This window comes from Vicugna pacos, chromosome 23 (genome assembly GCF_048564905.1).
Source record: "Vicugna pacos chromosome 23, VicPac4, whole genome shotgun sequence".
Lineage (NCBI taxonomy): Eukaryota > Metazoa > Chordata > Mammalia > Artiodactyla > Camelidae > Vicugna > Vicugna pacos.
Genome location: NC_133009.1, coordinates 3,651,769 through 3,675,461, shown reverse-complemented (window position 1 = coordinate 3,675,461; position 23,693 = coordinate 3,651,769). Strand labels below are relative to the sequence as shown.

The following is a 23,693-nucleotide window of genomic DNA, read 5'->3' as shown; positions in this document are numbered from 1 at the left end:
ACTCATCCCCTCACTTACCCTTCGGACTTTCAGTTTTCATGTAGCCTTTCCCAAGAGTAAATTTCCCATCTTTCTCTAAGTCTAAAGAGGGAATCTGGAGTGAAGATGAGTGATATGGTGGCTTGCAGGTTTTACTCTTAAAAATGTTATGTATATGAGTAATTAATTTAAAAAATCAAGCAGTACAATTTAATATAGCAACTGATTAGAGAAGAAAAGTCATGATCACCTCAGTAGATTAAAAAATTTTAATAAAATTTAACACTCTGCCTTAAAAACAAAACCTTCTCTTAGGAAACTAGGAAGAGAAAGGAAGGCTTGTAACACCATATAAGTAATCCCTTAAAAGCCATCAGAAACAGGACACAGAGGCCCTTGTTACCACCCTCATTCAACACTGTGTGGGAGGTATCTTAGCCAGCGCAGTAACATAGAAACAAGAAGAAAATGATGCTCCTCATGATAGAAATGAAAACTCTCTGGCACCTAGAGATGGATTTATGAAAAGACACGCAACATCAGCTTCCTGACTGTGACACGGCACTGCAGTTAACAGGACGTTATTATTGGGGGAAACTGATGAAGGGCAAGTGGACTCTCTCTGCATTATTTCTTACAACTACATGTGAATCTACTATGATTAAAATAAAAAACAGAAAAAAAAAAGATAAGCAAAGTCTTTATGAAGAAAGTTATGTAACTTTACTGAGGGACATAAAAGGTCTAAATGTACAAGTGATACACAAGGCACATGGTGGTGCGACGCTGTATTAGCAGCACACCAGTTCTCTCCAGATTGACCCATAAATTCAATGCATCACTAGTCACAATCCCAAGCCCATTTTCTGGTCAAGTCGGATCAGTGAAACTCAGACTCACAGTGAAGAGTCAGGAATAGCATAGACCATTTTGAAGAACAAGGAGGTGAAGGACTCACTCTAGCCAAGCCCTACTATTATTTTTGAACACTCACTCTTATTATTTATCCTGTCACATAATTCCTTACTTTTTTGGTGGGGGAGGTAATTACGTAATTTATTTAACTATTTTCTTTAAGTGGAGGTACTGGGGATTGAACCCAGGACCTCCTACATGCTGGGCATGCAGTCTACCACTGAGCTATATCCTCTCCCCAAGTCCTATTATTGACATGTGGTATAAGCAAGGTTCTGGCACAGGGAGAAACAAGTACACAGAAAGAATAAAAATGAAGCGAGAAATAGTCCCTATTTTATAAGGGACTTGATATATAAAAGGAGGGAAATTTCCCATCAGTAGGTAAAATACGGGCTATTCAACTAATAATGTTGGGACAACTGACTGTCATATAGAAAACAGGCAAGTCAGACCTTTGTGGCAGGAAAGTTTTCATTCCCTTAACATTAATGATTGGTAAGTCTGATTTCAGAACAAGTAAAACTTTCATAAGACCAGAGATACTCACGCAAGTGAAGAATTCAAGCCTCTCTTAGGTCAGACCACAAGTAAGAGGACACGCTCTTAAACAGAATACTCAGTACTCTCACAGCAACAGGCTGTGTGATAAAAGCACAAACATGAGCAAAAGAAAGACACCCACCAACTTCAAGCTAGTGGCTCTCTCGCCTGGGCGGCAAGAGTAAGCGACAGATGGGAGGGGGTCTCTCCAGCTGTACAGGTGACCCCTGAGCAGCACGGGTTTGAATTGTACAGGTCCACTCACACACAGAGTTTTCTCAATAGTGATGCTACAGGACTACATCCACAGGTGGCTGGGTCCGTGGATGCAGAACCACATACCTGGAGGAACCGTGTGTCTGGAGGACTCGTTATAAGTTACATGCAGGTTTTCGACTGCACTGCAGGTCAGCGCCCCTAAGCCCCGTGATGTTCAAGCGTCGACTGTAATTTGTAATGCTTCATTTCTTTTTATTTTTTTTTAACATTTTTAAACATTTTTTATTGATTTACAATCATCTTATGTTGTGTCAAATTCCAATGTAGAGCACAGTTTTTCAGTTGTCCATGAACGTATATATATTCATTGTCACATTTTTTTCTCTTGTGTCTATTTCCGGGTGCTATACAGTATAATCTTGTTTATCTGCTCTACAATTTTGAAATCCCGCCTATCCCTTCCCACCCCCCACCCCCTTGGCAACCACAAGCTTGTATTCTATGTCTATGAGTCTGTTTCTGTTTTGTATTTATGCTTTGCTTGTTCGTTTTTGTTTTTGTTTTTGTTTTTTAGATTCCATATATGAGCGATCTCATACGGTATTTTTCTTTCTTTCTGGTGCAGTTCACTTAGAATGACATTTTCCAAGAGCATCCATGTTGCTGCAAATGGCGTTATGTTGTCGCTTTTTATGGCTGAGTAGTATTCCACTGTATAAATATACCACATCTTCTTTATCCAGTCACCTATTGATGGACATTTAGGCTGCCTCCATGTCTTGGCTATTGTAAATAGTGCTGCTATGAACATTGGGGTGCAGGTGTCATCCTGAAGTAGGGCTCCTTCTGGATATATGCCCAGGAGTGGGACTCCTGGGTCATACGTTAAGTCTATTTCTAGTCTTTTGAAGAATCTCCATACTGTTTTCCACAGTGGCTGCACCAAACTGCATTCCCACCAGCAGTGTAGGAGGGTTCCCCTTTCTCCACACCCTCTCCAGTGTAATGCTTCATTTCTTAAAAAAAATAATTTGAGAGACAGAAAAATGTTAATACCATTACTTCTGTGTGGTGGATACATATGGGCTATTTTCTGCATACTTAGGCAGAGGAACTAAAAATAAAAACAGATTAAACATTGGAAGCCAAGAAGGAGGTAGCACAAGTGAGCTGAAGTCTCATGCTTCATACTGTGAGAGTCCACAGACACTGTCTATCATTCGTCAATCAAGAAACAGTCGTGTAAGCCTACCATTAACAGCCAGGTATGAAGGAACCTACAACAGACCGAAAATCAGAAACGAACCAGATGGGGGAAAGCAGGAATGCTGCTTTCCATTTTAACTGTCTCACCCTTTGAAATATTATATGTGTGTATTACTTTGAAAAATAGATTTTTTTTTAAGAAAAAAGGGGCAAACTGTAATACCCAAATCGGACACTGCTAAAAATGCCCATACCATACCTAAAAGAAAGTTTTATACTAGGAAATAAAGCAGTTCACTTTTGATCTCCAGAAATTGCTAAAAGTCTTATTTCAGTTTAAAAAGGAACACTATATAAACCACTTAAGTGATTTTACCTACAGGAAACCAAACATAAGTCCCTGAACAGCAAACCAATTTACCCTGAAACGATGTTGTAGTTGAGAGCAGGATGGTCTTTCGAGACAGGAGGGACAAGAGGTTCTGGCTGCCACTCTTCAATCAGTTCTTCCTTTTCCTACAGGAGGAAACACAGCGCAGGGCTAGTTACTGGACAGCAGCTCCAGCAGTACCCAAACTGTTTGTTGTAATGCAGCCGTCATAATGAACACCTTACTAGAAACAGAGGTCTAGCTGTTGTGGCTGGAAATGACACAGAATTACTACTGAGTTTTGCACACTTAACTCTTCACCTCTTTCCCTATCTTAGGAGAAAGGCTCTTTTACCCTATAGCTCTGTGAGTGACTAGAAAATTTTCTAAAATTTTATTTCTACGTTCAGGATTTTTCACTGCGGGAAGCAGGAAGGATAACTTCCACTGGAGTTAGAACAAAAAGCAAATCTCTAACACAAAGGGGAGGAGGATGACTGCAGGCAAGGAAGCTCGGCCTCTGTCGCACGGGATCACAGACAGCTGGACCCTAGGTTCTTGCAGACATGAATGTCGTGGGAAGGGATCAACTAGAGCCCAGAGCACTGCTTCTACAAGCTGCCAGCACAGATTCTGAAGTAACTGGAATATACAAAAAGAGTCTTTCATAGTAATTGTTGTAAAAGGATTTAGTTGCCTGGAAATTTCTCATAAAAAGCCATTTTATTCCTTTTACCTGTTAGCACATGCATTACAAGTATTTTGCTTATTGTGAGTTTTACATCTTTTCTTGAACTAGAGAAAAAATGTAATTTTGAAAGCATAGTCTGGACGTACAGGATGAGCTGAGGCACCTAAAGAACCTGACAGCCACAGCGAGGCTTGCCTTACAACAGACCTGCTCTCAGTCCTTCCATTTTCACACTTCTGTTAAATGCTTCTGTGTATTTTTCACCTAATAGGCAACGCCAGGGCACGGCCGAGAGCATGTTCACCCGATGCTCAGGCACTCAGAAGTGCTGGCTGAATAAATCAGCCAGTAAATTCCTCATCTGCTTCTGTCAGTGACTGCACAGACAGCAGCCCGCGCAAGCCCGGGGTGCCTGCCATGCACGCTGTCCGCCTGCTGCCGTGGAGGCAGACCGGAGAATTGACTCAAGACTGCCTGGTATTCAAGCGACTCTGCAGGCCGGTAACACCGAGACGGGATTTCTTCTATGCTGCCGTAAGTTACACTTTAAAAACACTCATGATTTTTTTTCCCTTCCACAGCTTTTAGGGTAAGATATGATTACTGAATCTTGCTCTAGCCAAGTTCTGCTTTTAGAGAGTTATCCTAAAATTATGTTTAGGAATCATTTTTTTAAAATGCGTATTTGTGTGGATTGATATTTTTAAACTAAAACTAATGAACAACCCCTTAAAAAACTGGGCTAGAAACCTGTCCCACGGCCACAGAATCGTTCCCAAGGAGCCCCTAAGCACCAAGGGAGAGAAGGCGAGACTGGATCCCTGGTTGGGAGGCCCAGCCTTGTTGCAATACTCTGTCACAGCGTGCTCCAGGGCACACGTGTGGCATGTAGGAATATCACGAGGTACTCATGAAACAAAGGTGGGGATGGGGATCTGAGGTCAAATTTAGGGCATCTCTCCCAACAGAAGTTTAAATATCCATGGGCATATTGAAGGTTACGAGAAATCACTCAATGTGACATCTCTTTAGTCTGCTTTACCCAGGTTTCTGAAACTTAATTACCCTAAGAACCTTGTGCCACGTGTCCCCTGGGGGGACACTGCCTGACCATTTCATGATAAATGTTAACGATCAGGACAGCGGGCCCCAGTCAGCGACACCAGGGAAGCACCGGCCACGTTCCTGGGGTTCTATTCCACTTGCACTTTCTCCTGCAAACGCTCCAGCAAGTGAACAGCGCAGGGCTCCATCTTTGGGCTGCACTCGGTGCTGCCTTGTGAACCAAAGTTTTAGACATTTTTGCAGGAAAAACGCCCCTGTCTACCCTAAGCTTTCCAGCACACTGCTATAGGGGATGGACAGGGAAACAGCCCAAGGGACAGAAACCACAGTGCAGGCAGAACTGCTTCTCTCCTCTCTCACCTGAGGCACAGTTCCTCAGTGTTCCTACCTGCATGAGAAGGACAAGTTTCTTTTCCATAAACCCCTGGGGTTCCTCATACTAACAGGCCCCAGGTGGGCAGCACCCCAGGTCTCGGACACTTCTGCTTCCTGAGCTTCACCTGGCTTGGGCTTCAGCTGGGCCCCTCACCACACAGAACCCGTCAGAACTGGGCCTGGGGGGGGGAGGTAGGGAGTGCGGGGGTGGGGAGGATTCTTTCTGAACTTCTTTTATGAAGGAGACCATGGGGAAAGCTCATGCAGGCTCCAGAAATAGGGGTGCTTTCCCTGAGCAACTCATGTACTCTTGTCTGCAGATACCCAAAATTCTGCAGCTGCCCACACTTCCCTTCCAGCATCTAGTATGTTTCCAGACTGCTGTTTACTCCCAGCAAATCACAGGGGCCTGCAACACGGTACTCCTTTGTGTACTTATTTCATCCCTGGCTTCCCCATATTTTACTTGCCCTGACATTTCACTCCCCTTGACTTCCTTACATTCCAGAAAATATTTTAATGTATATAGTTGAGACACCACAAGTCCTTTCCTGCAATATGTAGCAACTATAATCATACACAGAATAATAAAACAGAGATTTAACTTCTTACCTTGACTGTAAGATCAGATCATTCTTGTAATTTGTAAGTTTTAGAAAAAAGAAGTCTGATTATCCAGAATATTAAAATTCCTTCCAAAATAAGATGATAAGCAGGAGCCTGGGAGTGAATCAAAAACAAGAGCAAAACAAAAACAAGAAATGAAATAAACATTTCCAAAACCCGCACATAAAACTTAACGCACCTGCGTATACTGCTGCCTTTAACCTATGTATTACTTCTTAAAATTAACTTTCAAAGTTCACTTTATTTCTACTCATTCCTTTTCCCATTTCTAACAGAAATCAATTTCTCCTAATGTGAAAAATCTCTAAAGCTACAGCTTTAGGAATAAAAATAAATTTTTAAAAAGAATCCACAGAATTCCAAAGTGAAACAGTATCAACTATCAGATCTTTCAGGTAATTTATATTTTTACTGGTAGGAAATGACTGTAACAAACATTCCACAGTGTCACAAGGCTTCCACCACCCCCATGTACCATAATGAGTTGAGAATTACCTGGAAACCTGTTTCCACAATTCTTAAAGAGTTTTGCACATCTTACTGTATCTTCTGGATCCCTGACGAGCCTCTTTAAATCCTCCTTGGAACACAGTAGAGAAAAAAGGCTTTGTAAATGCTTAATGAAAAAGCAGGCCTCTTTTCTACTGTAGCTCCCCAAAAGTATGCAGTGTTTTTTCCATGTCAACAGGCATAAAGGTACATTAATGAAATTATCCATGTCAGGTCTTCTTTTCAACTGTACGTTTCCAGGATAAAGGCCAGGCTGCCTTTTATGTTTTATACCACTAGACACAATAAGTGCATGTGGAAGATTCCAGGTATCAACTAACCCCCCATCAGTCAGTTATGGGGTGCTATATTCCAATAGGTTGTCATTGGAAAGTCACTTAAAAGAGGTATTTAGAAATGTAATTACAAATTATTTTCAAGCATTAGATAGAAAGAAAGTGATGATGATTCACCATAGTTAAAAAAAAAAAACACTCGAGTAGGAACATGGAAACTGCTGACAAATTCATATATAAACTTTCAGGTCAATGCACAAATACATTTCAAGCTACATTCAAGTTACAGATGTATGGGTACACAACAAGACTATTCAAATTCTACATACAAGATGCATGGGAATTAGAAGCAAGAACAGAAGGCTAAGATTATTTTTTTAAATTGCTGATCCTTCCCGAATATAATTCAAGAATCAGGACTCTAAAAACCCTTCTGGTTTTCTCAATAATTGTATTCTAGTGGGCAAAGGTCCAAGTCACTAGTTAAACATTCCACTCCACAGAAAAATCATCCTTAGAAAAGGATGTTCAGTGAACTAATAAAAATCACAAATGCAGCTTGTTTTCTTCCCCAGGAAATATTACATCCAGGAGGACTTCTCTCACAACTCCCTCATGGTCAATACCAGGGTATAAGAAGTTACATAACCATAGGGCAGTCTTCAAAAACATAGCAACAATACATATAAGTTACTCATTTCTGGAAAAAAAAAAGAAATCTTTAATTTTAGTGGCTCTTCTTAGTCATTTTAATTAGCCTAAGGTTGGACAACCCCAGATTTGCTCTCTTAACTGTTTTTTCAAAAAGTCCTGATAGGTCTTCCAATGATATGTCTTGCATCATCACCCCTGCCAATAAACAGCAATACTAAGCTTTAAAAAAATTATCAAAAGAAAACAGATTTACTTTAAATGAATGTAAGTCCTACAAGTCCAGAGACATTTGCCTGTTTGTTCCCTGCACTGTTCCCAGCATCTAGACCTGTGCTGTCCAATACTGTAGCCACCAGTCACCATTCAACTATTTAAATATATATCTAAGTTAAATAAAAACTTCAGCCCTCAGTTGCACTAACCACATTTCAAGCACTTAATAGCCACATGTGGTTAGCAGCTACTGTACTGAACAGCTCAGATAGAGAACAAGCATAAAGTTCTATTGTACAGAGCAGAGAAATTCACTAATGTCAAATGAATGAACATCCTCCAATGCTGACATTTTGATTTCATATTATCTTACACACCTGAAATAGCTGGCCTTTCAAAAAAAACCCTCCTAACTAGTCTTCCTTTAAACAGTCACTAAAATAGTGGTATCTTTACAAGACAGAAAACGGGACGTATGCGGAAGAATGACAGATTCTTTCACATTCCTAAATTATTCGTCTTCCATTCGAACTCCAGCTCCCGACCAAAACCCCAGCGCATTACAGTTCTTTCCCGTTACCTGCTCCGCAGTTCCAAGGACCCTACTTCCCTAGGACCCCTGCGGACTTGAGGTTTTTCACCATCCCGTTTTACCGTCAGTCCCAACTCTGGTTCTTGACCAGCCTCTCTGCCTCTGACAGGACTTAGAGAAGGCTCTGCGTTCGCCAGAGCGCAAAACCCGACTCCCGTTTCCGGCTCCCACCCGAGCCTCTCCCTCCCCTCCGTCGCCGGGAAGTGTGTGCGCCCGGGAGCCCTTCCAGCGACCGACGCCGAGAGTCCGGGCGTGACCCTAGCCAGCCCCGCCCAGGCCTCCGACCATAAACCCACTCGAAACGTCCCACTTCCCGCCAAGCTCAACTCATACAGCGCCCGTACCATCTCCACCAGCCCCAGCTGCTCGGCGACAGTAGCCATAGCCGGCTGCTGGGATCCTTCCGGAAGGCGGCTCACAGGCGCGTCAGACACTGCGCGGCGCCGCCCAGTGACGTCTGCGCGCCGGGAGGCGGGGCTTCTGGGCACCGCCTTCTCGCGCTCGCGTGCCGGGCGGCCGGAGGCTGCTCGGGCTGCTGAGGGTTTAGGATTCGGACTGGGCGGTTGTTGGCCTTAGGATCTCGCTTGGGTGCGCGGAGAGGTGGGAAGGGGCAGCCGCCTGCACATATTGGGGGCCGGTATGTGTCAGACCTCGTGCAGGGCTCTCAGGGTGAAGGGATTTTAGTAAATGTCCTTGCGCTTGGCAGGCAGTTGGGTGAGGGGAGTTAACATAACCGCAAACACATTTATTTTTAAATTACAGAAGTGATCTAGGACTGTATTATCATAAAAAAAAAAAGCTTACTCTTATATAACACAGTGTATAATAAGGCACAGCCTAAGGCTTTGCGGGGTATTAAGTCATATAACAGTTTGGTGTGCAACCTTCAAGAGCCTACGTAAGCAAACGTTGTGTGCACACACACTTCAGTTGGATTTCTTAAATATAACCGGGAAAATAAGACAATATTGTTCTACAGCTTGCTTTTTTCCTATTTTCTTTTTCTTTTTCTTTTTTTTTTTGCTATAAATCTATTTTTAATCAATGAAGAAGCCTATTTCTTGGAATAATTTGTTGTATGTATTTCTCAGTCCATTTTTAAACATTTGACTGTTGGTGAGCACTTAGGTTTTTCCCACTTTTTCACCTATTGCAAACAATGCTGTGGTGAACATCAGTATGCGTATGCCTTTCTATGTATGTTGGGGTTGTTTCCGACAAGATTACTCAAAGTTGAATTTTGCTTAAAGAATAGGCGTGTTGTTAATATTGATAAATACTACCATACTGCTCTCCAGAATGGCTCAACCCAATTTAAAATGTTTGAAAGTATATTATGAATGAAAAATACTGCCTGCTTGTCAGTAAATAAGGATGCTCCGGCCATCAAATCATCATCCACTATTGCTTCACCCTAGGGTGAGCCAGAACGACCTCAGGATGAAAACATGCAAGCTGTCCGGCCTCTGCAGCCACCCCTAAAGGTGCCTCTAGAGGGAACTCAGGATGGGAAAGAAAGAGGTACTGGCCCTAGATACTGGCCATAGATACCTCAGGGCATATCAAAGGGATGATTTCAATGAACCCAGACTTTTGCATCTTCCCATTCTTAAAAAGTGCTAAATTCCTTAGTATGAGATGCCTGGTTTTCTTTAATTAGCAATAATCTTGATGTTCTGACTACCTGGTCTTTTTCGCAAAAGCTCCCCTATATCCTGGCTCCTCCCTTACCTCTTCAGAGTAGTCCCTCAGAGCCATCTGAGAGGCTGTCATCCTGGGCTTAAGTCCTCAGGAATGTCTGCTGAATAGAACATACCCTCAGCTCGTACGTTGTGCACTTTTTTCAGCTGACTGTGTCCGCACTGTAGCCTGAGGTGGATATTACTAATCTTTTAACGTTCTTGACCAATTTAATGGAGATAAAATGATACCACACTGAGTTTTATTTTCCACGCTGCTGATTATTCATGGTTATTCTTAAATGTTTCTTGGTGTTTGTGGTCCTTTTGTGAATCATCAATCCATACCCTTCGCCCATTTTTCCATTAGTTATTTTTCATTTTCCAATGGATTTATAGCAGCTCTTCATACATCTTGAATATCTATATTTTCCTATTTCATATGTGACAATTATTTTTGCCCAGTTTCTGTTTAGTTGTTTATGTTGTCTTTTTTCATACCTACATTTTAAATTTTATGAAATGTATTGCCTGCGGGGTTGTATCTTGCTTAGAAAGGCCATCTTCACCACACTTACGTTTTCCTCCCATGCTTCAGGAAGTTTGTCGTTGTTCAGTGAGCCCAGACTTTTGCACCTTGCCATACATAGAAAATCACTAAATTCATTAATTTGAGATGTCTGGTTTTCTTTAATTAATAGTAATCTTTCAATGTTCTGACTAAATGATTTTTGTTGCAAAACCCCCTATATACCCTGGCTGCTCCCTTACCTCTTTGGAGCAGTCCCTTAGAGCTATCTGCCTCCTGGGCTCGAGTCCTCAGAAAGCCTGCAGAATAAAACATAATTCTCAACTTTTAGGTAGTGCATTTATTTTTCAGTCAACAACCCTGATATCTTCTTGACTGGCAGCACTCAGGACTCAGATACTGGGTTTATAATTTGCTCCAATTATTAACCATTATTTTTCTTTTGTTACCATAGAAATGCCTCTTATTAAATACCGGATTGCTTACACCCTATACACCTAACTTTGAGAGCTCATCTGCATCATTACTTCCTGAAATAAGTAACTGAACTGACCCACTGTCAGGACTAAGAGGCTGGCTCAGTGAGGTAGAAAGCAACCTATCAACTAAACTTCTGGACTGTGAAGACTTCTTAAGAGGAGTTCCAAAGGCGGCACTGCAGAGGAGCAAAATTTATCACCCCAAAATGCCTCTTTAGCTTGCAGATTATTTTGAGCTGAAAACAAGTGAAGACCAAAAGACGCAGGAAGAAACTTTGACCATCCTCCTGACTGCCTAAAGAAAGTTTCAGTAAGTTATCTGTCACCATAGATAACCAAGTGCCAACTGGGTGTGTAGAGAGGGAGGAGGCTAGCCAGATCTGTTTGTTACAGTTCCTCTCTGTGTCCCGCTGTCTCTGCCTGGTCCAGCAAACATTTGTTTGCTGAATATTTGCTTTTGGTTCTCCCCTTTGAAGTCCCAAACCACTACCCTCCAAATCCTATTTTGTCTGTAGCTGAAGATGGTCTTTAAGGGGACGGTTTCAGCCATTTGGGTGAGTTACTCAGTTACCTTGGGTCTCTCCCACACAGACAGGTTATTAAACTTTTGTGTGATTTTCTCCTGTTAATCTATTTCATGTCAATTTAATTCTTAGACCCACCAGAAGAATCTAGAAGTGTAGAAGGGAAATGTCGTCCTCCTGACAAAGTGAACCTACGGAATCCTAGACACCCCACCCTTGGACACTGACAAAGGCTGAGTTCCAGATTCTCCTTCTCTCTCCTTCTCTATCTGTCTCCCTCCCTCCCATGACTTCACAATTTGGCCCTGGGGCACACCGTGTACCCTCCAAGACCTATGAGTAATAAATCTTCCTCCTCAAAGTTCCCCGATGGTTTTTGCTGAAGTGCGTCCTGCAATCTTAATAAGAATCATAAAGACCGGACCAGTCACAACATTGGCTCAGGTCAGGGAATCTGTGGGGGCTGGCTACTAGTAATACAGGCCCTGGGCAAGTGTCTCAGGCATCCTTAACCAACAGCATCACTATCAAGAGACTGAGACTAACACAACACAACACACACACACACACACGTGCACACACACACACACACACACAAGCATTAGGCATAGTAATGTTAAGCATTTTAAAATTTATTCTTCTGGGTACTAGATGCTTTCTTTCAAGCTGAAGAATTGTGTCTTTCTTCAGTTCTAGAACAGTTTCTTTGACTATATCCTCCTCGTTTATGTTATCTTTTGGAAAAAAATCTATTTTGGGGAGAAAATATTTGCAAGCTACATAACTGATGAGAGATTAACATCCAAAATATATAAAGATCTCCTACAACTGAACAACAGCAAAAACAAGCATCCCAGCTGAAAAATGGGCAAAGGACTTGAACAGACATTTCTAGTCCCCAAGCACATAAGAGGATGCTAATGCTGCTGAATTACACACTTAGAAGTGGTTACAATGGTACATGTTGTTACGTATTTGTGTTTTCCCACAACGAAGAACTCCTTTTTCTTTACACGTATGTATTTTTCTTTTATATAAATTAGCTTCCCCCCCAAATTTCCAATTTTTGACCTTTTCTGCTTCATTTTGGTAAAATTCCTGATGTCGTATTCTGGTCCACCGTGTGTCTTCGTCCTACTTTTGTTATTGGTTGATAGTTAATGATAGACTCCTTTGTTGGATGTCATTCCCTTGAGAAGCTGGAAGGTACTGCTCTTCTGTCTGGCTTCTAACATTGCTAATGAGAAGTCTGATGCCATCTTTACATGGATCCTTTTTATATGACCTGTCCTTCTAGCCTTCCTTTTAGAAGGTTTAGGAGCTTTCTGTATTTTCACTTTTCTTTAACTTTACAATAGTGTAACTGGTTGTGGGGCTTTTTATAATCAGTATGTTGGAAACCTGAGGGAGTTTTTCAATCAAGAAACACATCCTTTGGGGAATTTTCTTCTGTTATGTCTTAGATTGCCCCCTCTCCACCTTTTCCTGCGTGCTATCTTCCTGGAACTCAAGTATTTGAATCTTGCAGTTCCTAAGCTGCTTCTCTCATCTGTGGGTCTTTTGTCTCTATTTTCTATCTCTTTGCTTTTTTTGTTCTACTTTCCGGGACATTTCTTTATCTTTCAAGATGTTGAATACATTCTTTCAATTCTGCTTCCATATTTTTAATTCCCAAGAGGTCTTCCTTGTTACCTAGATGTTCCTTTTTATGGCATAAGGCTCTTGCCTCACGGATGCAAAATACTGTTTTTTCTCTAAAATTATTAATTATATTTTCCTTCTTCATTTCACATTAACCCTGTTATTTTTATGAGCTTTTGGTTTTATGATAGTTTTAGATTTATAGAAATATTGTGAGGATAGTACAGAAAGTTCCTACATAGCTCACAACCAGGTCCCCCATCATTAAACAGCTTGTACTGACGTGGTACATCTGTCACAACTAAAAAGCCAGGTGTGCCACGTTCTTTTTGTTCTTTGTTTTGGTGTTTTTCTTTCATGTTTAAGGCTTTTTTTTACCAACTCTGTGGTGACTCTCAGGTAACTATTTATATTTAAGAGTTAGGGAAATCCTGATTTATAAAGTAAATGGGTTTTCACTGAACATTAATGAAGTCTCTCAGAGACTACAGTAAAGTCTGTCACTATATTAATTTTCACTTTATTCAGTCTCTCTGTGTGGGCAGGAGTCCAGGGTAGGAAAAATAAAATTTTAGAAAATGTTTTTAGATTTTAGAAATATTTTTCCAAGTATATTAGAAATTAATACCCAATATGATCAAATAGAAGTAATGTCTAAGGAAATATGACTAATAGGGAAAACGGGACAATTTTAAAGTAAATGTAGTTAACGTACTGAGAAAGGGTGCTCTGAAGCAAAGCCTTAATGTCTCCTTGCTCCTGTATCTGCACTCATTTCCATTTCTATTCCTGACCTCTGAAATTCAGATCCAAACATCCACCTGCCTGTGGGACATCTCCATTTGGGTGTCTAACATCTGCTTTCAAACTTGCTCACCTTCAGTCTTCCCCATCTTAGAAAATGGCAATGCCATTCACTCAGTGGTTCTGGTTAATGACCTTGGCGCATCCTCGATCCACCTTTCTCTTCCGCCCCACAGCGGGAAGTCCTATCCGCTCTACCTTCAAGTGATGCCTCTGGTAGGACGACACCTCACTTCGTCCAACTCACCTGTGATGGTGTCAGTGTCAGTTTCACCCTGGCAGTCAGTGCTCTGGCATGAAGGTGACAAGCCACTTCTACTCATGTGTCAAGGAGGTGTGGTGTTACTCCAAGTCTGGAAAACAGAGCCAGAAGTATTTAGTGAATAGTTCTTAAGAACTAATCTGCCTGGCAGGGGAGATACCATGATCACTAAGGTGGTTTCCACACCGCGAGGCTTACTCATTGCACTCTGGATGTGCTGACCCCTGCAGTTTTCCCAAATGTGGGAAACTTGACCACATAATTCGTCGTTGTGGGGATCTGTGTTCACGCTTTCCCCTGATTTTGTGGTGCAGAAAATAGAGCTGTCGTTGTGTGTTCTTTTGCTTTTCCGTGCAGGTGTCTCTTGGCTTTACAGTTAGTGGCGAGATCTTGTCCATTCTTCCCATGGTTGTAGGCTCACTGTGTGTACCACTCCTTTTCGTTCTATGGGGAGTTTTGTATCACACACCAAAGGTCTTCTCATGACCCCTGGTGGACATGAACAGCAGCTGCACACCTGGGGCACCGTTTTGGGTCACTTTGCAGCAACTGCTCAAGTTTTTACTCACTTAAATTAAATCAAGTCGTGGCTGCAAGCATCTGGTACAACACACTGCTCTCACTCCACGCCTTGGCCACCAAGAAGCCGTTGTCCCTGCCCAACTGTCCAGAGCACCTGGGGCTGCAGGGCACGAAGGGCATTCAGAAGCCATCAAGTTCAAGTTCAGTCATTTTTCAGAGGGAACCACTCAGGTCTGGAAGGAGAGGGGATAAAGTACCCTGTTCAAAGTCACCTAGCTAGTTAGAGACAGCGATGTGTTGTAAAAGAAAAGCAATTGTCTGCCTCTCGGTTTTATGATAACAGATTTTGTTTTATTATATTTACATTGTGTTAATTTGTAACTACCTTTTTTTCTAAGAGTTTCAGTTACTTCCTGTGGTCTGGCTGTCACCCATCAAGGTACAGAGAAGCAGGGATAAATTAGTTGCGTGAGTTACTACCCCGAACCCTTCACTGTCTTTTAGGAGACCTGTCAAGACAGTGCATTTTCTCTGGTCCTCTAAGTAGGAGTCGATGCATTGGAGTAGCTCTGGGGAGCCCTGGGGCAGAGGCCACCCCAGTTCTGAGGTCACTGCGAGGACCCAAGTTCAGGAGTCCTGGGTCCTTAGCAAATTTCTGTCTCTGTCCCTTATAATGAGTAAAATATAAACAATTTTTTGGATGACTATATTAGTTTTTAATGAGAATCAGTCTTCTGTTAATCAGTGATCTTTAATATTTCCCCTGAGCATCTAAAGAGAATATCTTTATAAAGAGCTCAAAGGCCATAAAAGATAAATATCTGGAGTGCAGACAATGATCCTAGTGGCCTAACTTCTCTTGAGGGCTCATTGAGGCAAATGGGGGAGCCCCGAATGGGCCGTGTGTGACCCCTGACTGAGCTGGCTGTGTTTGAACTGGAGACAGCAGGGCAGTGCTTGGAGTTCCAGGAATGAGCACTGGGCCCTAATGTGTCTTGGCCGCCAGGGAGACTCACCGCAGCAGCAGTCATGGACTTTCATTGCCCAGATGGACAGTTGCTCAGTGTGTTTGACCCTGAATCACCAGGCACCGCAGCTGACCTGACGCCAGCCATTCCTGGCCAGATCTGCCCTGGCTTCTGCGGGAGAACATTTCTCCACCTCCTGCAGAGAACTGAATTTTACTTGCTTAAAAGTGTGAACACCATTCTACTCTTTCAAAGGAAACAAAATTTAGTCAAAATCAATTTGCCAAAAGAAGGCAAAACAAATCTAATTTCGGGGGAAGGAGAAAAAGAATGAAGACCTGGCATGTGTATCCCCATAACTGCTCAGAACAGCCTCAGCAGTGACAGGAGAGCAGAACTCGTCATGTGGGGTTTCAGACCAGAAGAGAATCGTGAGCTTGTGTTGCTCAGGAACAAATGTCCTGGAATAGAAAGACGTAAGCTGGACCTTTTAAGGAGGAGGAGGATGAACTGAGAAGGGTTTCAGGAGATGGGAACAGCGTGAGCAAAGGTACAGAGGCTGGGATGGGCATTTTCCACCCAGCACAGCCAGTGACCTTCCCCGGTGACTGGGAAGAAGAGAAATCAGAGCTACTCATACCCCACCGGGAGGCCACAGGATGCCCAAGTGTCCCCTCTTCCTGTTCCACTGGTTGAGATGAATGACTTGCATTTGTCATTCAGGGAGGAGTTTTTCACATGTGGTTAGCATTTCCATTTCAGTGACTCACAATCACAAATTACCAATCCTTACCAGTTTTATACATTAGAGTCAAATATATACATGATGCATATATCCATGTCTACACACCACTGCATACATACAGGCATCCGTGTCTGTGTGTCTGTGTGCATGTGTGTACTGATGCACTTCTATGAATACTCCCCGGGTAATGAGATGTGCTGATACAGAGAAGTTTTGCTTTAGCATCTCTCTTCCTCACTTCTCCTTTGTTCTCTCTTTTTCCATCTATTACATTTCTTTATTAGATGAAGACCCTGAAATAAATGAATCTCATCAATCCTCACTGTTAGATCATCAAAGAGCATGGGGCTCTGGATCCAGCTTAGGTTCCAGCTGTGATGTGTTAATGGAAAATATAAGTTTGATTCTTTCAGGAGCGCTACAGTGGGGACAGGAGACCACAGTCCCCGGAGTGGAGGAATAAGTGGACCGCAAGCCCAGTTGACTGGGTCTGGGCTCCTGTCCTAGCTTGAAGTCTCTCAGCACATTAAAAAAAATGCCTCTTCTTTCTTAGTTTCTCATTCGTACCATAAGAATGACCATGTCCTCTTGGATTATCATGAAGATAAAATGGTTAAATAACTATGAAGCACCAAGCACAGTAATAGACAGTAATAACTCACAGTTGTTGTCTTTGGAGAAGTTCCAGTTTTATTGGGAACAGAAGGGCAGAGGAGCCACTACCAGGAAGCTGGCAGGATACGTTCAGAGCCAGTTCAGGGAGTGACCAGGTGACTGGCCAGTATCTCCAGCTGAGATGGGTCAGGCATGCGTTCCAGTGGCTTCATCCGGGTGTTCTTTTTTTTTTTTTACTTTGATATATTTTCTTTTTTTTAAAACATTTTTATTGATTTATAATCATTTTACAATGTTGTGTCAAATTCCAGTGTACAGCACAATTTTTCAGTTATACATGAACATATATATATTCATTGTCACATTTTTTTCTCTGAACTAACATAAAATCTTGTATATATTTCCATGTGCTATACAGTATAATCTTGTTTATCTAGTCTACATTTTGAAATCCAAGTCTATCCCTTCCCACTTCCCACCCCTTGGCAACCACAAGTTTGTATTCTATGTCTGTGTGTATATTTCTGTTTTGTATTTATGCTTTGTTTTTTTGTTTTTGTTTTTGTTTTATAGATTCCACATATGAGCGATCTCATATGGTATTTTCCTTTCTCTTTCTGGCTTACTTCACTTAGAATGACATTCTTCAGTCTTTTCTATGATTTCTTTTTATTTCAGAAATCTGCTGTTAGTTTTATTATCTACTTTTCTCAAATTTATTTAAGATGCTTTGCCATTCTCTTTCTAATTTTTTAAGATGGACACTTAGCTCATTAACTATATATATATATATATATATATATATATATATATATATATATATATATATATATATATATATATATGGATTTGAGGCTTTACTCATCATAACCAAACACTGGAAACAATTAAAATGTCCTTCAATAGGTGATTCAATAAGAATGTCCTGGCAAACTCACACAATGAGCTATCACTCAGCATAAAAAAGTTAAAACTACTGATGCCTGCAACAACAGGGATGAACCTCAAATTATGCTGAATTAAAGTAGCTAGACAAAGCAGAACGGGTGTGTGTGGTTTTATTCATGTAAATATCGAGAACAGGCTAAATTAATCTGCTGTGTTAGGAACCAAAGCATGATTCGCCCATGACAGAAGTATTCTGTTACCTGACTGTGGTGGTGGTTGCATGCATTTATACATTTATCAAAACTCATTGAATTGCATACTTAGAGTCAGTGGCTGGTAGTGGGAAAAAATTTCACCTCAATAAAAAGTATTTGTTAAAAAGAACATGAATTATATATTATGTTGTAGCAATGTGATACCCACAGGAATTACTCAGATATATAATGCTGCCTGCTCTCACTTGTAACTTTTTATTGATATTAATGCACTGTCCTACATTTTAATTTGTTATTATTGATCTGTGATGGAGTGGGAAACAGGAACCTACGCACAAGAATTTAGGTGAATGAGTTTCAGGCTCGGAATGGCTTTCTTGTGTATAAAGTTAATGGATTTAATAAATGAATGATTTTTAGTATGTATTTAGTGAATTACAGTTCTTACGTGCTAATATGTAGACACTTTCTTGTGATCCAGAGAAGTATGATTGCCTAATAAGACAGACAAGGGAATCGATATACATCTGCCAATGGGCGCATATGAAATATATGTTTTGTTTAACAAAAACAAAAATAGCATAAATAAAGCTGAGTATCGTGTCTAAGGCGGTTTGAGAACATCTGGTAGACTGACAATTCTGGTTTTCTAATGTATTCAATATTTTCAGCACTGTTTTCTAGTCTCTTTCAGGTCAACAATGTCTGTGCCTCGATTTCCAGCTCCCTTGAGTTCCACAGGGGAATGTTCATGTTTAGTCCTGAAGTTCCCATCGGCTCTCACTGGAAACTCATCCTCATCTTCATCAAGATGTTTGTCTGCTTCAAAGTATTTAAGCATTTGTATTTCCTACCTCGGCGGAGATGTTTGTGTTGGGGTCTCTGAGTTTACACAGAAGGCTGGAACGGAGTCTTCATTTTGTATTTGCCCGCTCACCAGTGCCCAAGTGGCATCATTGTGACTCTGGTTTCAAGAGGTAGGTTAGTATGTGTTGGGTTTGTTGGCTTCCTAGTTCATTTGGATAAGTTTGTTTATGTAGAGTGGTCTCAACTTGAACTTGCTTAACAACACCCTTCTCCAACCTTGGGGTCCAATCTTTTTTTTTTTCCTTTTGTGACTCCAATTACACATTAGATTGTTTAATATTGTACCATGTGTTCAGACAGTTCTGTTCAATTTTTAATTTTTTAAAAAAATTTTAGAATGAATAATTTCTACTGATCTGTCTTCATATTTGCTGATTTTTGTGATCTCTTCAAACTATTACACCATAGACTGAATTCTTCATTTTGGTGGTTGTGCTTTATCATGTAGTTCTTTTAAACTTTCCATTTGCCGTAAGACTTTTTGCCTATCCATTCATTACCATCAGATTTGCCTTTAAGTCCTAGATAATCATTCAAATAACTATTTACATGATCTGCTAAATACGTCTGAGACAACTGACAGCGTGGGACTGGCGTCTACTGACAGCCTTTATTTTTTTCCTTAACTCTAATCCACATGTTACTGTTTCTTTGCATATCTAATAATTTTTATAATTATCTTGAATAAAATAAAATTATACTGAATATCATGACTTATGCAATTTAGAGACTCTAGATTTTGTCTTCTTTATCCTAAGTGTGTTCTTTTCTAGCAGGCGGTTCAGCTACTGGCTCATTACCTTCAAATAATCTCTGTGAATCATGTTAATGTTTGCTTTTAAGCTATAGAACAGTCTAGAATAGGCTTTACCGTACTGTATGGAATTTATCCTAACATGTGGATTTTCAATTCTCAGCAGGATGCCTGGGATATTAAAAAAATTTTTTTTTTAATTTTAGAAAGGCCAGAATTAATTCTTACATCTTTTCTTCCTTTCGAACACCTGAGTTCACTGTTAAACCCAGAGCCTCTGGAATTTCTCACATCATCTTCTCTAAAGAGGTTTAGCAACAGCCCTCAGCCCAGAATTTACAGAGAACTTCACCTCAACTTCTGCCCTCCCTCATGCCTCCGCCTTCTTTCCCTTGCCATGACCTGCCAAATCTCGCCATGGCAGCGGTCTTAAACTGCAGTCTTTGCCTCTCCAGTTCACTGTGACCACCGTACCTGTGACCAAGGTCCCTGTACCACAGTCGGGATATTTTCATGGGGTAGAAAACTGGGGTGATTACGGGACTAACCTAGTGAGTTAACTTCCCTGCAGGAATCACAGAGTTGTCTTGTCTTTTGCCTAATTCCTAAAAAAGTATTGGCTTGTATATTACAGCCAGTCATACTTGCTCATGACAGAACTCTTGTGTTACTCCATCATGGCTGAATGCAGAATCATTTCTATTTACTCTTATTTTATCTGTCTTTTCCCTTGAAGCATTTGAATGTATGAGCCTTGAAAAAGAGATAATCTGAGATTTAGTCGTAGCACAGGTTTAGGGTATTTTTTTACAAAAGGATATTGAATATGAAGACTTAGATTTTGGAAAAAGGCTGTGAAAGACTACTGAATTTTCTTGATCAGCAGTGGCATGTGCATATTAATGAAACACACATTTTTTTCATTTTTTTTTCTTGGCTTTTATTAGCATGTGTTAAAGTCATAGGACCTTTGTTATGAGAACTTTGCTTGTAAACAGCGGAGAATGAGTTGTGAGCCATGAAGTAGACTGGGTCTTCACAAAACCCAAAGTGCTCTAACTTCATAGCCAGTTTATGGCTTTTTTCTACTTTGTATTGCTTGTTTGATGACGTGGTTTAACTTCTTTAGCCTCTAAGTGTAAATCTAGTTCAGAGTTCTATGGCACAAAATCTTGGATTACTTTTTGGGCATTTTATGCTCTTCTAAATCACCTGAGGAAGTTTCTCCCCCGGCAGTCATTCCTCAACTGCCAACTGGTACATAGGCTACAACGAAGGGGGAAGAAAACACTATTATCCAACACACTTACTCTACATTGTATGACATATGCATTGCAGTAATAAAGGTTTCCCAGAGTTTTTTGGTCTTTAAATGTTTCCAGCAAATATTCCTAATTCCCTATGACTTTCTGTTGTCCAGATGGTGGTAAGCCAGGCCTCCAAAAGTCTGATCTGTCCCTGTCTTCTTTCAAAGTGGACTGTTTTTAGTGTGATGTATTTACTTTTTAATTACTTACTTTAACTTGGGTTCTCCCCAGACCTTGAGACAAGGTTCTAATGGAAACAGTTTATCATTCTCTTACTATTATGGATTGCATTGATTGCTTTTTGAATGTTAAACAAACCTTGAATTTCTGGGGAAAATGCCATGTGGCCACAAATTTTTTCTTTTTAAGTTATCGGATTCAGTTTGCTAATGTCTTGTGAAGGATTTTTACATCTTTGTTCAGGAGGAGTATTGTCTATAATTTTCTTTCTTGTAATATCATGCAAGATTTTATATTAGCATTCTTCTGGCCTTACAAAACAAATGGAGAAGACTTTTGTGAAAGGGCTTATGCAATGTTGATATTTATTTTTCTCATTTGATAGAACTCATCAGTGAAACCATTTGTAATCATATCTATGCGTATGTGTGTGGCGGTGGGAGTGGAGGGTGTTCGAAAACCAATTTAGTTTCTATAATAAGCAGTAGACTTTGCAGACTTTCTATTTCCACCTGAATCACTTTCAGGAAGTTGTGTTTCTCAGGGAGTTCATTCGCTCACCTGTGATATTGAACCATTTATACTTTCTTGTTGTCAGTTTGATTTCAGATGGACCTGTTGTGATAAATTCTTCTGAAATTCTTAAAATTGGTCATTTTTGTCTTCTCTATTTCTTTATTCTTAGTAATCCTTGGAAAGACCCAGCTTTTTATTTCTTTAGGTTTTTTTTTTAGCATTATCTATTGTTTCTCTGAATTCTATTAATTTCCCCTCAACTCTTATCTTTATTGTCTCCTTCTTCCTCCATAGTTTTAATCTGCTTACCTTTTTAAGCATTGTACAATTGAAAGTTAGGTCATTATTTCTAAAATCTTCTCTTTTATTAAAAAATGCACATTGAAAGCTAAACCTTTACCTCGAATTACTACTTTAGCAAGTACCTGTACACGTTTAAATGTTGTGTTTCTATTGTTCAGTTTAGACACTTAAAAACTTCCTTGTTATTCTTTGACCTACAGGTTATTTTTAAATGTTACAAAGGTCTTAGGCCCTTTTTTGATATTTTATATTGTTACTAGTTTCTATTAAAATTAATTGTGTTCAGAAAATATACTTTGTATAATTTTTATGTTTTTCAAGATATTCAGACTTATATTTAGTCCTATTATGAATTTCTTTGGTAAATCTTCTATGTATACTTAAACAGTATGCACATTTCGCAGTTTTTATGTGTCACCCTGCAGATTTTTTGTATACTCTTTCTTCTAGTTACCAAAAAAAAGTATATTAATATCCCCGTGTATAACTGTGTGCTTGTCTATTCTCCATTATTTTTGGCTTCATCCATTTTGAGGCTTTGCTGTTTGGAGTGAATATGTATAATTACTTTGTCTTCCTGGTGAAATTACCCTCATCGTATCAGTCTTTACAATGCCTGCTCGATAAAATTATTGTCTTATATTTATATAGTCACTCCACCTTCCTTAGGCTTACTATTCACATTGTATATATTTTCCCATTATTTTATTTTGAACTTTGTTACCTTTAGATTGCATAGTTGAACACAGCTTTTTATTCCAGCCTGACAATCTCTGCCTTTTAATTGGAATATTTAGTCCACTCACACTTAATACTTAATGATATTATTTGATTTGTTTACCAATTTGGTATTTCCTTTTACTTCTCCTGTTTTCAGTTTTTGTCTTTTTGTTTTCTTGTATTTTTTTGGTCTGTAGCCTCTATTCTCTCCTCCTTGTTAGGTAATAGTATACATTGTTTTATGTTATTTTGATTATTTTATTAAAATTTAAATCTACCTGTTTGCATTAGTTTATTATTTGCTGTAAGAATTACAATATATCTTAAACTTACCACAGTCTACTTTGTAATTATACAGTATCAGTCAAACTAAAATATATAAAATTTGCAACTGTATATCTTGATTGTGTGCAATTGTTGTTCTATACATTACAGTTACACGGATTTTTATAAACCTCTAAGTGCTGCATCACATTTTAAACACAGTCATGTGTCCACTGAGGAAAATGAGAGAAGAAAATTTTTGTATTTTCACTGAGTCATGTATTTAATTTATCCAATACTCCTCATTCATTTCTATAAAGTTTAGTCTCCATCAAATGTTATTTTCCTTCAGCCTGATCAACTTTATTTTATTGTTTATTGTTCTTAGAATCTTCCAGCAATGGATACTCTTATCATCATTTATACAAAAAAATTATTTTACTCTTATTTATAAAGGACTTGTTATTTTCTTTGATAGAATTCCGGATTGATAGTTTCCCCTGACCTCGGTCCTTTAAGTATGTAATCCTGTTGTCCACTTATTTCTCATTATTTTTGGTGAGAGCTAAAGTGTCATAATTACTAATATTCTCCTTTACGTAGTATGCCATTTTCCTCTGGCTACTTTTAAAAATATTTCTTTACGTTTGATTTAAATCATATGATGTCATCACACC

At 39.9% G+C, this 23,693-nt stretch overlaps 2 long non-coding RNA genes and 1 other non-coding gene across 3 annotated transcripts; 2 read left to right on the top strand and 1 right to left on the bottom strand.

The window, feature by feature from the left end:
• Nucleotides 1-679: 679 nt before the first annotated feature.
• LOC107035179 (uncharacterized) lies at nt 680-8,672 on the bottom strand. Its single transcript, XR_012063412.1, has 5 exons — nt 8,579-8,672; nt 6,486-6,570; nt 5,976-6,083; nt 3,284-3,378; nt 680-2,672 (listed from the first exon to the last, which is right to left on the bottom strand). It is a non-coding gene; the product is annotated as an uncharacterized lncRNA (long non-coding RNA).
• Nucleotides 8,673-8,730: 58 nt separating this feature from the next.
• On the top strand, nt 8,731-11,810 carry LOC116279539 (uncharacterized). The gene is made up of 3 exons (XR_004188875.2): nt 8,731-8,871; nt 10,897-11,231; nt 11,578-11,810. It is a non-coding gene; the product is annotated as an uncharacterized lncRNA (long non-coding RNA).
• A 2,478-nt stretch (nt 11,811-14,288) lies between these two features.
• LOC116279544 (U1 spliceosomal RNA) lies at nt 14,289-14,452 on the top strand. The gene has a single exon (XR_004188881.1). It is a non-coding gene; the product is annotated as a U1 spliceosomal RNA (small nuclear RNA).
• The last annotated feature ends 9,241 nt before the right edge of the window (nt 14,453-23,693 follow it).